Raw genomic sequence first — 17,273 nt, forward strand, 5'->3', positions numbered from 1 at the left:
ACATCCAGTCACCACATCTCCTTAGTCACCTGTGGTCTGTGATGGCTTCTAATTTTCCCTAGTTTTAAATAATTTTGACAGTTTTAAGGGGTGATTATAAATTATTTTGTAGAATTTCCATCAAGTGATATTTGCCCCGTGGTTTTTTTTTTTTTCATGATAATGTTAGTGATGTGTTTGGGCTATGATGGAGAGATGAGTATCATTTTTTGTTATCAGTCATGTGTGTTATCAGTCAGTCATGATGCTGACTATGGCCAACTTGTCAAGGTGGGATTTGTGAGGTTTCTTAATTTCCAAAACTGGAGATGACTGCTTCACAGCTCAAACTCCTAGTGTGTCTCTCGGTCTGGCTATGAAGTTTAAGGCTCACTTTTTTAGAATTAATAACTAAAATTCTCCAGTAGATGAACTGCCATCAGTTCTCCACAAACCAGACATGAGCCACAGTAGTAGGGACATTAGGGGGCATGTTTTAAAACTATCTAGGCTGGAGAATATTTTTCTGTCTGCAGTGATGGGACTCCGCATGCTCCCAAATTCATTTTGACTCAACAGATGGATATTAAACATCTATTATTAAGTAGGTTTGTGTCAGTAGCAAAGTCAAACAACAGAAGGATACATAATCCATGCCTACCTGGAGCTCTCAGCTCAGTATTAAAGTTGGATAGGCAACCAATTAGCCATAACCTTATTTGAACTGTGGACCAAGAAGGGAATGAATTCACGTCAAGCATGGAGCAGGGAAATTTCTGTGGCTACATCAAAAGTGGCCTTGGAGAATGGACAACACGTTAGCAGGCAGAGTTCTGAGTTGAAGGTTGGGCTATCTACTTAGAAGAGATTGAATACTGGAATACACGAAGCGTATAGTGTGGGGCCTTCCAGCAAATGCCCAACTCTAAGATTCTGCAATAAGAGTCTACAGAGCATGGGACTCCTGGTTTTCTGCCTCTGCCTCTTTCTGAAAAGGAAGTTCTGCCCAAACTAGATCAAAGCAGCAGGTAGTAGTTAAAGCCCAGGCTGCCTTATCTGGGGAGATTGGGTAGGAATCTGGGCTCAGCAACATGGATGTGTAGATACCGAGCCCATTGCAACCCTGGGAATCTCCACCCTTCTGTTTCCTCTTCTGTTCAGATTACATAGTTCACAGGAAGTACCAGGGAGTTTAAGAGATGGTGACTAACAATGAGCAGGTGAAAACAGTGACCAATAGTGGAAGTCAAGAACATTGACGTCATGCATTAGAAAGCCACCTTAACTTAGGTTATGAAAAAGGGGAGTTTTTAGGGTTTAGCAACTCAGGGACAGAATAGCTAAGCCATCCCTGAAGCAGGAACAGCTGGACCCAGCTCTGGTAGCATCTCTTCACAGTGTTAGCTTCCTTTGTAGGGTCCGACTTCATTGCTTCTCAATTATCTGAGGCTTGTCCTGTCTGCAGAAAACAGCAAGTGTCCAGATTTTCATTCTCATAGCTTTAGGTTATGAGTAAAACAATTGGGGGGAAGTCTTCGCATTGTCTGACTTCTTGTCTACTTCCCATGGCTGGTAGTGGGGTATTGTAAAAAGCTCACAGGAAAGACTGGGAAGTGCTAGGCAGGGGTTCCCTGGAGATCTGCTCTAGCGAGTTCAAAGCCAAGGGGAACAAGAGGCTCAGCTGCTGACTGAGCGAAGCAATTGCTTGAGTACTTTGAATGTGATGTGTGGTGTTCTCAGATAAATGGAAAAGTCAAGCAGATGAAGAATAACTAGGAAAGAAGTCTTTGGGAAGCATTGTGAATGAAACACAAAGCAACAGGGCAGTTTCTGTGTGGACAAAGATAATGTGGATGATAACAGGTCAAATTCACCATTACCGTCTAAACCAAGGACTCTACCATCTGCCTTGATATCCCACGGGCACAAAACATCAATGAAAACTTGGGTCTCACAAATGCCCCTCTGAGCAGATCAGCAAACATCTTTTCCCAGATTATTAGGCAACTACCTTGTGTAGATCTGGTGCTGGGGAGCACCGACCTCCTTCCCTTGCACCCCCTTGGATTATGTTATCTATCGCACGCATGCCCATGGTCTACCTGGAACACTAGATTCTTTGGTGGAGGATTCTTCTGACAAAAATTTCAAATAATGTGCTGACTGTGGAACTGACTTTCAGATTGGCAAACAATTTTCAGTGGCTGGAAGAGCTGGGATCTTTTTCAAGATGGTAGAGTTAACAAAGAACCACAGAAAGCAGAAATAGAATTCTATACTTTTTGCTTGAGTTAGTTGATAGTCATAATTACATGGCTTTTTTTCTCAGCAAGATATAATAATTCAACAACACATTAGGTGGAAAGCTTTATTTCATTAAAAAGCCATTTCTGCGCTAGAGAGTTGCTTAAAAGTCATACTGCTTTAGGAGAAGACTCAAGTTCAGTTCCCAGCACCAATGTTGGGCAGCTCACAACTGCCTGTAACTCCAGCTCCACAGGTCCCAACACCCTCTTCTGACCACTGCAGGCACCACCACACATATCTACACAAGACTCCAGCACACATGTACAAACATATAATTAAAAATAAATCTCAAAAATAATTTGTGTTGAATTTCACAGACAGAAGATATTTGACTGTAGCAGGATTACTGTACTGGCGAGGCATTTATAAAAGCTTTCGTGGGGTTAGCCTGAGGTCACCTTGCTCTGAGTTAAACAGATAGTGTTAGAGCAATGGAAGAGTTGTCCCAGGAGGTGCTCCCCATGCAGGTAAGACTACAGCTTTTCATTTTCATATATTCTATTTGTTTGTTTGTTTATTTACTTGCTGTTTGTGTTTATGGTGCTGGCAATCAAATTCAGGACTTTGGGCATAGCAAGCCAATGCTTTAACTGTGAGCCTCATTCCCAGCTCAGCACTTTGCTCTCTAAGAAACTCAGCATCCCCGCCCCAGCGTTATCCACTGTACTTGTTACACCCCCTCCACCTCTTATAGCTGATGATTTTAGGCATTTTTTAAATAAATACCTTGTTAAAACACCTGCTGTTTCTATCAGTGTACTTTTGTAGGTCTTCTTCGTTTTATGCTTAGGTTTTTCAAGATTTCTTGATTATCTTATTTCAAATATTAAACATCTAACTAAAAAGTTAGGTTTTCAAGAGATGTATTTGAAAGATTTGGGTACTTGCACATTAAAAACATTTTAATTGATTTTTTTGGCCTAAAATCTGTGTGTGAGAGGAAAAGCAATAGAATAGTCCAACCACACCTATCTTGCACCTAAAACGGTATTCATTCATTCTGCCTAGAGTAGGATGCATCTCGTGTATCTACAGTTGACGTTACTACCAAAGACTTAGCTCCACTACTGATTTCTGTGACAGAAAAATAAAATGCCTCGCATATGCTTAATACCTCCTTGTGCCAAGAAGTTTCACACACACGATCTCCAGGTGTTAAAAATGCTGCAGGATTGATTTTACTCTCCCCATTTTACAGATGCTGATGGTGAATCTCCAACAGCTCAGGCACAAATAAACACTTACTCAAAAAGCCCATCTTCTCTAGTAGAGTTTCCAGCTTAGCAAGTCAGTTTTATTAAACCACTTCTATACATGAGAAGCTGGTGATCCTGGAAAAATGACAGAGAACCTTTTCTGCCTGGGCTTAGATTATAGCCATTGGTAGCGTAGGGGAGGGTTTGGACAGGATGAGAGATTGAAGAGCTGTCAGCATAGGTAAGGCCCAGATTCTTACAAGCTAGGCTCCTCTCTGTGAATCACCTGCTTGGTTTGTGTTAGGTGACACTCTAACTTTCTTCTATAGTGACTGGGCCTCTGTTTCCCCTTCCCTGAAGCCTTGATTTTCTTGTGACCTAAACCAGGCTGCTCATTCACGCACACAGGGCTTTTAAAGGGACATGTAATTCTCATGCACCTTCCAGTATCACTACCACCCTCTTGCAATGTCACCATTGCTCACCAAGCGTGGGAAGCACCTACTGCTGGTTCTAGAAAACCTCTGCTTACAAGTCTATTCCTGGAGCTCTTCTGAAATACTTTCCTTTCCAAATGGCCCTATTACATTTGTTGACTGACAGATTTGACAGAACATTAATAATGCAGCCTCGTCATTCATTGTTAGTCCAAACCTCAGTTCGAGAGAAACCTTTGTCTCTTGGCCTGTTTCTGTGATGGCCTTGTAATCAACATGATTGAGGCCTAAGGTGGGCCAGGCTGTGCCTTCGCCCTCTGCTAAATGCAGGGAAGTACAAGAAGGCAAGGCGCCTGTCCTTGTTTTGTTATGGTCCAGGAGGGGAAAAGCCAATTTACAGAAGCAGTTTTTGTAAAGTGAGCTAAATGCCAAGTGGGTGGAAAAGCTGCTCTCCAGGAGCCAATTCACGACAGTCTCTTGCCAGGGCTAATGGTCCACAGAAGTCGTCTCCTTTAGGAGTTGGGCTTTCAAGCCAGAAGTCTATGTAGCAGTTCACAGAATATTTATGTCTTTTTCATGAGCAGGGGATGAAAAGGACAGACATTCCTGCCAGGGAGGAGCTAATGGTGTTTACAAATGTCAGTCACCTGAGGAGGAAGGCGGGACAGAAGCTGGCAGAGGCAGCTGCTCAGGCAGGTCTTCTGTGGTTTGAGACACAATAGAAATAGAACTGTATTGCAGCTCTGCTACTGCGGACAACGGGAGAAGCTAAACAGCTAGCATTGGGCCATATTCATAACCATCATGGCCACCTACACATACGTACCAGGTGGGTGGGCAGAAATTGCTCTTGAATCCCAACCCATTTGGCAAGTCCCTGTCCGACACACAAACTCTGTCTTGGCTTCGGTTCCTGTTGCTGTGATAAAACTCACTGACAAAGACAACTGAAGGAGAATGGATTGTTTCAGCTCCCAGTCCCAGGTTACAGTCCATCAGGGCAGGGAAATCAAGTCGTTAGGAGCTTGAAGCAGTGAGACTCAGAACTACAGCCAGAAGAAACAAACAGTGGTTGTAAGCTTGCATACTTGGCTTAATTTCTTCATGTCATGCAGTCTAGAATCCCTTACCCGGGGAACAGACCTGACACAATTAAGATGGGTTTTTCTTCTTCTTCTTCTTTATTTTTTTTGGATTTTTCGAGACAGGGTTTCTCCGTAGCTTTTTGGTTCCTGTTCTCGAACTAGCTCTTGTAGACCAGGCTGGCCTCGAACTCACAGAGATCCTCCTGCCTCTGCCTCCCGAGTGCTGGGATTAAAGGCGTGCGTGTGCCACCACCTCCCGGCTAGATGGGTTTTTCCATATCAATTGAAGATGTAGTCAGGAGAACCCACCACAGGCGTGCTCAGAGGTCTATCTCCAGGGTAATTTTAGAGTTTTGTAAAGTGGCAGCTCCAGCCACCACAAGACTCTTCCCCACTTAGTGAATCCAATTTTCCCCCCAAAATAGGTCTCAAGGTCGAAAGCCAACTATGTGGGACCACTGGATACTACTTGTCTTGTGACGTCGGCCCCATTAATTATTCTAACTCTGTCCATTTTTTTCACATTGCAGAACAGTCTTCCAGGAATCCAAACATGACCATTCTGCTTCCATCTTAAATCCACTCAAAAGGCAGTGGGGGATTATCTTGGTTACATTGTTAATTGATGTGGGGCAGATCTGGGAGTATGGCTCAGTGGTAAAGTACTTGCTTTACATAACTGAGAGCCTGCATTTGGAGTTTTGAATCCATGGAAAACACTTGCATGGCGGTGTGTTCTTATGGTCTTAGAGAATGAAAGGGGGTTCAGAGAAAGGGTAGATTCCTGGTAACTCAAAAGCCAGTGAGCCTGGCTTACTTGGTGAGGTTCTAGGCCAATGAGAAATCCTATTTCAGACAAACATGGGGAGCATATGAAGACTACACCTGAGGTTGCCGTCTGACTTTCACAGCTGTCATGTGCCCCGTGCACCTGCACCCATGTGGGTACACACACACACACACACACACACACACACACACACACGTGCACACACACACACCTGTGCTGTGCCTCATGTATCTGCACCCATGTGGGTACACACACACATACGTGCACACACACACACCTGTTCTGTGCCCCATGTACCACGAGGGTATACACACATACACACCTTTGCTGTGCTCCCATTTACCATGTGGGTATACACACACACACACATGTGTACACACACACACCTGTTCTGTGCCCCATGTACCACGAGGGTATACACACATACACACCTTTGCTGTGCTCCCATTTACCATGTGGGTATACACACACACACACACACACACACACACACACACCTATGTTGTGCTCCCATTTACCATGCGGGTACATACACAAGTGTGTGCTGTGCTCCCATTTATCACAAGGGTACACACACACAACTGTGTTGTGCCCCATTTGTCATGAGGGTACACACACACACACACACACACACGCACACCTTAGTTTCTGTCTAAGACAGTTAAATCTGCAAAACACCGTTCATAAAGCTCGGAGGACCCGCTTTGAGGAAGGATGCTGAAACGTGGTCTTAGACCTTCCATGAAGCTCATCCATAGGAAGATGACTTGGGGGACAACATGAGACACATGTGGGCTCAAGTGTGGGCTCCCTAGCATGGTAACACATGAGAGTAGCTATGGGAACAGCCATGAGTTGAACCGTTCTTGCTTCCTTCCAGGCACATGTTGGAAACCTAACCTCCAGAACCTGAAAATGTGACTTTCTTTTGAGACAGCAAGAGGCAACCAAATTACAATGAAGACATAGAGCTGGGACTCATTCCATATAACTGGTGACTTCATAAAAAATTAGTACACACTGCACTTGGAGAAAAGACCCCATGTGAAGAAGAAAAAAGAGATATGCCTGATGCTTCCACAAGCCAAAGGATACCCCAAAGCCCAAGAGACTACCCGAGGCTCAGCAAGTGGCTTTGAGTGGATGCCAGCCTCATGGCCTCTGAAGAAAGTGCCAGCTTGGCGTCCAGCCTTCCGAGCAGTGAGACCATAGATCTTGGCTGGCTAATGTACTGAGTTACACTTTGTAGGCTGTCCTGGAAAGTGATAAGCAGGCAGATGAGGCTATTTTAAGGGAAAATGTTAACTGAAGAATGCCGATGAGTAAGGCTGAGGCCTCTAGAAGCCCAAGGTAAAAAGGCAGCAGCACAGACGGGTTTCACGAGACGGTGACACAGTGAGAGTTGTTTGGGAACAGGGACTGAGAAAATGCCTCCGTGTGACCAACCCATGGGCAAGTCTAAATTAATGATCAGTGTGGGAGGGTGAGGGCCCACCCATGAGGGCTGAGCCACCCCCGGGAAGGTGGTCCTGAGTTGCCTAAGAAAGCAGGCTGAGCCACCCCTGGGGAGGTGGTCCTGAGTTGCCTAAGAGAGCAGGCTGAGCCACCCCTGGGGAGGTGGTCCTGAGTTGCCTAAGAAAGCAGGCTGAGCCACCCCTGGGGAGGTGGTCCTGAGTTGCCTAAGAAAGCAGGCTGAGCCACCCCTGGGGAGGTGGTCCTGAGTTGCCTAAGAAAGCAGGCTGAGCCACCCCTGGGGAGGTGGTCCTGAGTTGCCTAAGAAAGCAGGCTGAGCCACCCCTGGGGAGGTGGTCCTGAGTTGCCTAAGAAAGCAGGCTGAGCCACCCCTGGGGAGGTGGTCCTGAGTTGCCTAAGAAAGCAGGCTGAGCCACCCCTGGGGAGGTGGTCCTGAGTTGCCTAAGAAAGCAGGCTGAGCCACCCCTGGGGAGGTGGTCCTGAGTTGCCTAAGAAAGCAGGCTGAGCCACCCCTGGGGAGGTGGTCCTGAGTTGCCTAAGAAAGCAGGCTGAGCCACCCATGGAGCAATTCATTAAACAGCATTTATCAATGGCCTCTGCTTCGGTTCCTGCCTCCAGGTCTTGTCTTGAGTTCCTGCCCTGACTTCCTTTATGATGGACTGAAGCTGTAAGGTGAAACACCCCTCCCGCAGGTGATTTTGGCTATCCTGGTTATCACATCAATAGAAATCCTAGCTAAGACAGCAGCAAACCCAAGAAAGAGCACACAGAATGGTCGGGAGAGGGGAGCACGTTGTATAAGTGTCTAGAAGACAATAGAAGAGAATAGGAGAAGGAGACGGGATGCAGTCTTTAGCAACATGCCAGCTAATGTCATTTTGGAAAAAGCACTGTTGGTAGAAAGGGTCACAGCTGGGCTGCTTGGAGATGAGAAGAAACAGGCGGCATAGCACACGGGTGCAGAGAGAAGAGAATGACAAGTCCATAGAGCATACGGGGCTTTAGATATGTAGAAATGACGTCAAGCGCAGAAATCTTACGTCTGCTCTGTGGATGGGGGAAAGAGGAACATATAAGTGGATGGGAGGCATGGATACCAGGGAGGGTGTTGGAGGCATGGACACCTGGGTGGGTGTTGGAGGCATGGATATCTGGGTGGGTGTTGGAGGTATGGATACCAGGGTGGGTGTTGGAGCATGGATACCAGGGTGGGTGTTGGAGCATGGATGTCTGGGTGGGTGGGTGTTTGAGGCATGGATACCAGAGTGGGTGTTGGAGCATGGATGCCTGGGTGGGTGTTGGAGCATGGATACCTGGGTGGGTGTTGGAGCATGGATACCTGGGTGGGTGTTGGAGCATGGATACCTGGGTGGGTGTTGGAGCATGGATACCAGGGTGGGTGTTGGAGCATGGATACCAGGGTGGGTGTTGAAGCATGGATACCTGGGTGGGTGTTGGAGCATGGATACCTGGGTGGATGTTGGAGGTATGGATACCAGGGTGGGTGTTGGAGCATGGATGCTTGGGTGGGTGTTGGAGCATAGATACCTGGGTGGGTGTTGGAACATGGATACCTGGGTGGGTGTTGGAGCATGGATACCTGGGTGGATGTTGGAGGTATGGATACCAGGGTGGGTGTTGGAGCATGGATACATGGGTGGGTGTTGGAGTCATGGACACCTGGGTGGGTGCTGGAGGCATAGATACCTGGGTGGGTGTTGGAGGCATAGATACCTGGGTGGGTGTTGGAGGCATAGATACCTGGGTGGGTGTTGGAGGCATAGATGCCTGGGTGGGTGTTGGAGGCAGAGATGCCTGGGTGGGTGTTGGAGGCATAGATGCCTGGGTGGGTGTTGGAGGCATAGATGCCTGGGTGGGTGTTGGAGGCATAGATGCCTGGGTGGGTGTTGGAGGCATAGATGCCTGGGTGGGTGTTGGAGGCATGGATACCAGGGTGGGTGTTGAAGCATGGATACCTGGGTGGGTGTTGAAGCATGGATACCTGGGTGGGTGTTGGAGGCATGGATACCAGGGTGGGTGTTGAAGCATGGATACCTGGGTGGGTGTTGAAGCATGGATACCTGGGTGGGTGTTGAAGCATGGATACCTGGGTGGGTGTTGGAGCATGGATACCTGGGTGGATGTTGGAGGTATGGATGCCTGGGTGGGTGTTGGAGCATGGATGGACACATGTAGAGACGGAAAGGGATAGCCAAGTCAGGGTAGCTTCCTTAGAAGAAAGGCAATCCTCATCCACAGTGCAAGGGACTTTTGGAAATCAGCATGGTTTTGTGATTTAACAGGAGACGGTATAGGATAGTTTAACTCCTTTAACAGTTTCCTAACTAGAATGCAGGATTTTGAATAAGTTGGGGTTTTGCCATCTCTTGGCTCCCATGGCTGTTGCAAAGCTTTCATCAAAATCCTCACCACCAAGATAATTTCTTGGCTGAAGATGAGGGGAAAGGATATTACAGGATTTGCTCTGCTCCTTTGGTACACAAACAGGGGTAAATTATCTCCCGGGAGCAGTGTAAGTCAGTCGTGTGAGGCAAATTACCGCAGCTCTGCAAGCGTTAGGATGCTTAATGCGCCGTTGCTGACAATTGAGTGCGCTATAGAGGTTTCCTTTTACAGTGTCGTTATGCATGCTGTCCTCTTGAAACCTTACATTTCTCTGCTGGAGAGAGAGATAATTCTTCTGATGTTTCAGTGTCTAGGAGACAATTTAAATTTGCAACAGTGATCCTGGAACAGAATAAAAGGTACCTTTCATCTTATCTTTGAAGCATCCCTTGAAGCCAGTTCCTCTTCCTAGCCTTATCCTTCCACTTTCCTCCACTAGGCTCTTGCTGTTTTTGTTTGGGGTAACCAATTGCCCACCATTCCAGGGACCAGGACTGTAGAGAGAAACTACTATGTACGATATTAGGCTGCCTTGGAGAGCCAGTGGGTCAGCCCTGTCCCTCACAACAACAGGCTGATTTTCCTTGCTATGATTCAGCAGAACTGCTCACGTGTGAGCATTATTGAGGGCTTTTATGGTGGTTTGAGTGAGAACTGTGTAGTAATAAGGATGGCGGGGCTGCATCCCCAGCACCCCGGCTGCCTGGCTAGCTTATGCCCGAAATAACAACACACAAACTGTATTCATTTAATCACTGCTTGGCCCATTTCTATCTAGCCTCTTTTAGGCTAATTCTCACATATTAATTTAGCCCATTTCTAATCATCTGTGTAGCGCCCCTAGGTGCGCTTACCGGGAAGATTCTAGCCTATGTCCATCCTGGGTCGGAGCTTCATCGCGTACGTCTGCCTGGGAGCTGGGAGCATGGCGTCTCCCTGAGGCATCTGCTCCCGAGAGGAGAGCTGTGGAGTCTGAGCTCACTTCCTCTTCCTCCCAGCGTTCTGTTCTGTTTATTTCTCCCACCTATCTTCTAACCAATGAGGGCCAAGCAGTTTCTTTTTAGTTAACCAATGACCTTCCTCCATCAGAACTGTGTCCACAGCTTCATGCATTTGAACACTTGGTCTCCAGTTGGTGGTGCTGTTTGGGGGAGGTTATGAAGCCATTAAGAGGTGTAGCCTTGCTGGAGGAAGTATGTGACTGGGGTGGGCTTTGAGGCTTCATCGTACTTCCTGTTCTCTCTCTGTTTCTGATTCCTTTAAAAAAAGAATTTTGTAAGTTTTATTATAAAAATCAAATAAATAAAGACATACTACACAGCAAAAGTAACCGACCTTGAATCTATGCAACTCTCGGCTTCCTGTGTATAGTTGAAAATATGATCAGCCTGTATCTTAGTTAGTTTTCTATTGTTGTGATAAAGACACCATGACCAGGTCAGTTTATAGAAGGGTAAGTTTGCTAGGGTCTTGCTTACCTTACAGAAGGTTGGAGTTCATGATCATTATGGTGGGGAGCATGGCAGAAGGGCACTGGGAATGGCATGGACTTTTAGAACCTTAAAGTCCATTTGCAGTTACACACGTCTGCCAACAAGGCCATGATCCTAATCCTTCCCAAAGAGTTCCATCAATTGGGGACCCCATATTCAAATATCTGAGCCTGTGGACCACCACATAGCCAGCCTCCTGCTCCCTTAGGCATGCCATGACTATTCCACTATTATGGATTCTAGCCCTCTGGAACCCAAAATAGACTCCTTCCTTAAACTGCTTTTGACTATAATATTTTATCACAGAAACAGAAAAGTAACCCACACAACGCTCCTGTACACCCAGTGCTAAACCAAGCTCTGGCCTCCAAAGACAGCAAAGAACACACTTGTGCCTCAGTTTACACTCTCTTGAGGTAAAAAACTGGTGGGGGGGGAAGAGGTGAAGTATAATCCATCATGCAACGTGGTAATGCAATAACAATCTTGGTTCTTAAAGAAAATAGAATCTGTAGGCTCCTGGCTCTGGAAAGGAGAAGAAAGGGTAGGACCCTAGAAATGAGAACAGTCCCTAGGGAACAAAGGCTTTCTGAGAAAGTGGTCAAAGCCTGTAGGAAAACAGCCGGTCAGTTTCTTGTGTCTGTGGCATCAACTCTGTCAGTCAGATGAAACGAGAGTGAGCCACAGACATCAATGGTGCGACAACACCAGCTCACCACGAGGTAGAGTTTGAGCTCAGATCAAATTAGGTTTTTAAGTTTTAAATTTTTCATAAACCATCTCTTTTCCTGAAAGCCTTATCCTGCAGAATCCACCCTCTCAGTTTCTCTCTGATCCCATGATTTTAGATGTTTGGTTTATTAGTATATGAGCCAAAGTCTGCAAGGCTGTCTCCAGCATCAGCACCTAGGACAGCAGGCCTGGGAGGGTTTTTCTTCTCTCTTAAAGGGAAGAACTGGAAAATGAATCTACTTCTGAGCTCACCCACTCATCCAAGGGAGGACCCACTGTGACCAGGCACCATAATGGGTGCCATCATGCCAAGCTGATAAAATAGACATAGTCTCAGCTAATAAGGTGTATAGTAAGTGGATGGACATACGGATACAGCATGGGCAGGCAAATGTACCAATAAGGAAACCTATGCTCTGTGTATTATGAGGAGAGTAAGAGGAGAGAGTGAACGAGAAGAGGAGAACAGGGTATGAGGAACGTCTCGCTGAAGATGGAGCAGAGCAAGTGGGTCTTCGAGGGTAAGGAGGTGACACATAAAAGCTGAGTGACTAGGGGAGATGCACTAAGAATTAAATGCATGCCAGGGTAGAGGAAGTGATATAGACAACAGAAAGGCAAAGGACAGGCTAAAGAAACCATCAGTTTTGACAGAAAAAGTTTGCACTGCTCATACACAGTTGTTCTCATTAGCATACAAGAGACCATGGGGACCAAGACCAGAAGTGAGCCACGCAAAGCTGTGGGGTAGAGCTATCCAGAGGAACATCCTGGAGAATTCTGTTCTGAAGATATGAGAGAAACTGAGGCCTTCAACCAAAAGGGAAGAGTAGGCAAACCAGAAGCAGACTCGTGGAGGCCAGGAGAGAGTCTAGGAGAAGAGTTTCAGGGGAGGCAAAACCCACCACATGACACAACCCAGAGACAGACAGAAAGTATTCAAAACCCCAGACCTGCTCTGCTGTAGCTTAGCAGCCCCGCTCCTTGGGCATTTATTATAGCCCTGGTAGTCATGCCAGAGTCCCAGATGTGAGACAGTGGGTATTCACCATAGTCCAGATGTGAGACAGCGGGTATTCATCGTAGTCCCAGATGTGAGACAGAGGGTATTCACCACAGTCCAGATGTTGAAAATCCTCTGGCCTCTGTTCATAGGAGATGAGGCTGCTGGGAGGTGGTGGACCAATGCCTGGGCCAAGTCTGGCTCTCAGTGACTTGCTGGGGTTTCTGAACCTGCTGCTCTAAGGTAGGGGGAAGATATGGAAGTGCCGTGAGGGCTGAATGCCAGTGCTCTGGAGAACACACACGGGGCAACTGTTGAAGGAATCACGAGGAATGATGAGTGAATGCAGGCGGAGGGAGAAAGGTAGGGGAAAAGAGTAACTGATAGGAAGAGAAAAAGTATGAAAGAGAAAAAAGGAGAGAAGAGAAAGGGGAGAGAGAACGAAATGGAGAGAGAAAACATCAAAGAAAGGAAAAAGGAAAGCACAGATCAAATAATTGGTGCCAGTCTCTGTTAATCTGGCCCCTTATCTGACCTTCTTACTGCCAGAATTAGCCAGATCATTGGTTTTTATTCTGATGGAGCTAACAGTGGGATCCTGCATGCTCACTGGCAGGGCCAAAAAAGCTACTGGTCCCTAGGACCAATATGTCATCCTAGAACAGGAGGAGTCAATGATTTGACCCATTCCCATAGGTTCAGTGGGGAACGTGACAGGACATCTTGTATTCTTGTTGAGGTTATTTCAGCTTTAACTAGAATTTGATGTTGATAGAGAATCCCATGGAGAATTGCCGTACTCTATTCTAGGAACCCAAGGTCAGGGTGTTCCAGCTAACTCATTTTAGCTTCTGTTAAATTCCTACTTGTGCAAACCTCCCCCTCCAGTTAACCACTTAGCTTCTATTAAACTGCTTAATTTTCTATTGCCCCACCCCAGCTGCTGATCAAGATGCTAGGACATGGTTTCTGCCTTCAAAATCCCTGTGTTCCTGGGGCTACACTTATGTGCCTGAATACCTGTGTATAGACACAACCAGCTGAAATAAAGACTTTCAGCTGACTATAAACTGTGTGTGATCATCTCTGGTGGCTGCCTGTAATAACTTGACTCTTGGTGAGGAAACAAAGATAATATTAGGTGTAACGTCCATCGGCTTTCATGTGTATACTCTTATAGCTCCCAACCACGCATGCTCAAGGGCTATTTGTCAAAGGACTAATGAATAAATAAACAACATTATACATGACGTAAATAAGGATAAGGACCATTTTTTACTTTTATTTATGTATTTATTTTATTATTACTTTTTTAAATATAGCACTTGTAGTCCAGACTGGCTTCAAACTCACTGTTGCGGCAGAGTCTGGCTTCACATTCCTGCTCATTTTATCTCTACCTCCAAAGTGCTGGGATCACAAGCCTGTGCTACCATGCCCAGCCCCAGTTTCTCTTTCTTTTGGATCCTTGACATCTCTGTGAAAGGGTATTGGATGCTCATTGAATATTTAGTAAATGCTTATGAAGTTGGCCTTCGTAGAAAAGTGAGCAAGCTTCAGATACAATCAGGTGTCACCTAATATCTTTCTTTGAGAGGTAGACACTTAATGATGCCGTGCTTATTTTAGATCCTCCTGATTCTGGGCAGCAAGCCAGGGGTGGTACTGTCCATCTTCAGTGATAGCATTCAGGAGCAGATGCAGATAGAGCTTATGAGTTCGAGGCCAGCTTGATCTACATAAAGAGTTTCAGAGCAGCTAGAGCTGCATAGCGATGCCCTTTGTGCCCGTCACAAAGGTGGAATTGTTTGGCCCTCTGCTCCTGTCTGTTAGGGGAGCTGAGTGCATGCATGTGCTCACTCTGTTTGGGAGGTCTCCGAGTTTCCACCTTCTGGATGGAGTTCATTAAAAGATAAGTAGAGAGGTCTGATCAACAGATACATGCAACAGACTTGGCTCTCAAAGAGTTTTGGCAAATTTAATACGGTCATAATATAATTTATTGTGTGTTTGGCTCCATCAGGGGTTTAGATGAAAGTGAAATATCTGTGACTTGATAATGATGGACTAGAAAAGAATTCTTTCTAATGGCAAAGGAATCTGTTAATCATGCCATTTAGAAGATGGGACTTTGGCCGGGCGGCAATGGCACACGCCTTTAATCCTAGCACTCAGGAGGCAGAGACAGAGAACTCTGTGAGTTTGAGGCCAGCCTGACCTACAGGAGCTAGTTTCAGGACAGGCTCCAAAAACTTCAGAGAAACCCTGCCTCAAAAAACAAGAAACAAAGCAAAACAACAAAAAAAAGTGGGACTTTGTCCCTTCCTACAGTTCTTTTTCCTGCAATGTACAATTCACAGTCACAGGGTTCAGGGTCTCCCTGTCCTTCTGGAGTCCTGGTTACTTTAAGGATACTTCTCAGCCTCAGAAACCTGGGTAAACATTCAAGAGAAGGCTTTCCTAGGACAGCAATAGTCATTGTGGACTGTGTTTTGTCTGAGATTTAGAACGAGGCTTATCTTTGTCCATAGCAGTTTCTAGGGGGTTTGAATGTGTAGTTTGGTCCAACCCTGTCTACTGAGATCATAAATTCTTTATACTGACCAGCCTGGACTTGGGAGTCACATGACCTGGGTTGAAGGTCATCTTCAATTCTCTCTGGAGAGCAGGTTGTCTTCCCTCTCCTTACCGTAGATTGTCCATCGGCAGAGGGGGAGGTTGTTATAAATATTCAATGATCTAGCATGCTGGTTATTTTATTTGCAGAATGCTATAGCATGTGGACTACTGGCTTTGATCAATCTTTACTAGTTAAATTTTACTGAGAAATCAAGGCAGAGGCAATAACTGACTTGAAAACTTCCATTTTTTTGTAATCAATTGGGAATTCTGTGGACGCACAGACTGTTGTCTTCACACCCAGCCCCAAACATATGCTTTTCCAAGTGGGACTGAATTCCACACAGAAATCAAGGGGCAGATTGAGGTTTGACTACAGTTTAACACTAAATCCTCATCAGTGTGGTCTAGTGCTGACATCCTGTATATTTGTAAGTGAAAATCATGTAAAGCCGACCCAGTCGTAAAAATAAGTAAGAAAACATTGACTCGAGTGGTTTCATGATTCTCCTGAAAGGAACTGGTGGAGGGAAAGCAGGCTTGATCTAAGGAGGAGGCTGTAGGTAGTTACTGGAGAGGGCCCTCAGAGAAACCCTTGTGTGTTTTCCAAATGTCCTCAGTGTTGACACCTTGCACCTTAGTTCTGCTCCATTCCCATGAACCCCTGAAGCTGCCTTCTGTGAAACATACTTCCCAGCCGGCATCAATTTCTTTTCCCTCCGTGAGGACAAACATTTGTTTTAGCTCATAATTGGCAGAGTCGAGGAAAGTCATTATTCCTCCAGGAATAGAAAAGGGTGAAAGAGGAACAGAGCAAACACAGACTTTAACTAAGGCGGCCAAGGCGGGAGAAATGGCTGCAGGGGTTTGAATGAGAATGGCCGCCATAGGCTCCTGTGTTTGATCCTTCGGCCACTTGGGCCACAGCTGGTATTTGGGGAGGATTGGGGGTGTGGCCTTGTTGGAGGAGGTGTGTCCCTAGGGGTGGGCTTTGAGGTTTCAAAAGCACACTGTATTCCTAGTTAGCGCTCTCTCTGCCTCCTGCTTGTAGATCAGATGGAAGCTCTCATTTACTACCCAGCACCATGCCTGTGTGCCTGCTGCCACTCTTCCCACCATAATGGTCAAGGACAAATCCTTCAGGAACTGTGAGTCCTCAGATTAAATACTTTATTTTATAAACTGGCTTTGTTATGGTGTTTAACAACAACAAAAGAGAATTAACTAAGAGAATGGCTCAGTGGTCATGAACTCTTGATGCTGGTGTAAGGGACCAGGAGTCAGTTCCCTGCATCCATACTGGACAGCTTCTCACTCACTGGTAATTCCAGTTTCAAGGGACCTGACACTGTTTTCTGACATCCGTAGCACTTACACACATGCAAAGCAATTATAGACAAGCAGGCGCACATATTCACATAAACAAAAATAAAGTAAAACATTTAAAAAGAATTAGGGCATGTTGGAAAAGAATTGGAAGCATAAGGGCTTAAAGTTGGGCATAAGGCCTTAAAGTAGGCGTGCATGTGTGTGTGTGTGTGTGTGTGTGTGTGTGTGTGTGTGAGCACACACACGTGCGTATGTGTGTGATATAATTCTACATCAGACAATCATTCTAATGAAGAAACCAGCTGTCACAGCAGATGAAAATGGCGTGTGAACATTCTGATGTGGAAATGGCCTTGGAGAAGAGAGTTCAGACCAGAACTCCCTCAAAGCACTTTCAGCTGGGAAGCTAATTGTTCTTTCAAAC

At 45.9% G+C, this 17,273-nt stretch overlaps 1 protein-coding gene across 1 annotated transcript in view; it reads right to left on the reverse strand.

Moving 5' to 3' along the window:
- Window positions 1–17,273, reverse strand: part of Slc35f4 (solute carrier family 35 member F4) — a 231,334-nt gene that overhangs the window by 24,735 nt on the left and 189,326 nt on the right. The window lies entirely within an intron of this gene.

The sequence above is a fragment of the Microtus oregoni genome, unplaced genomic scaffold (genome assembly GCF_018167655.1).
Source record: "Microtus oregoni isolate MIOR12 unplaced genomic scaffold, Mior012 000045F_ref0000178, whole genome shotgun sequence".
In the NCBI taxonomy this organism is placed as follows: domain Eukaryota; kingdom Metazoa; phylum Chordata; class Mammalia; order Rodentia; family Cricetidae; genus Microtus; species Microtus oregoni.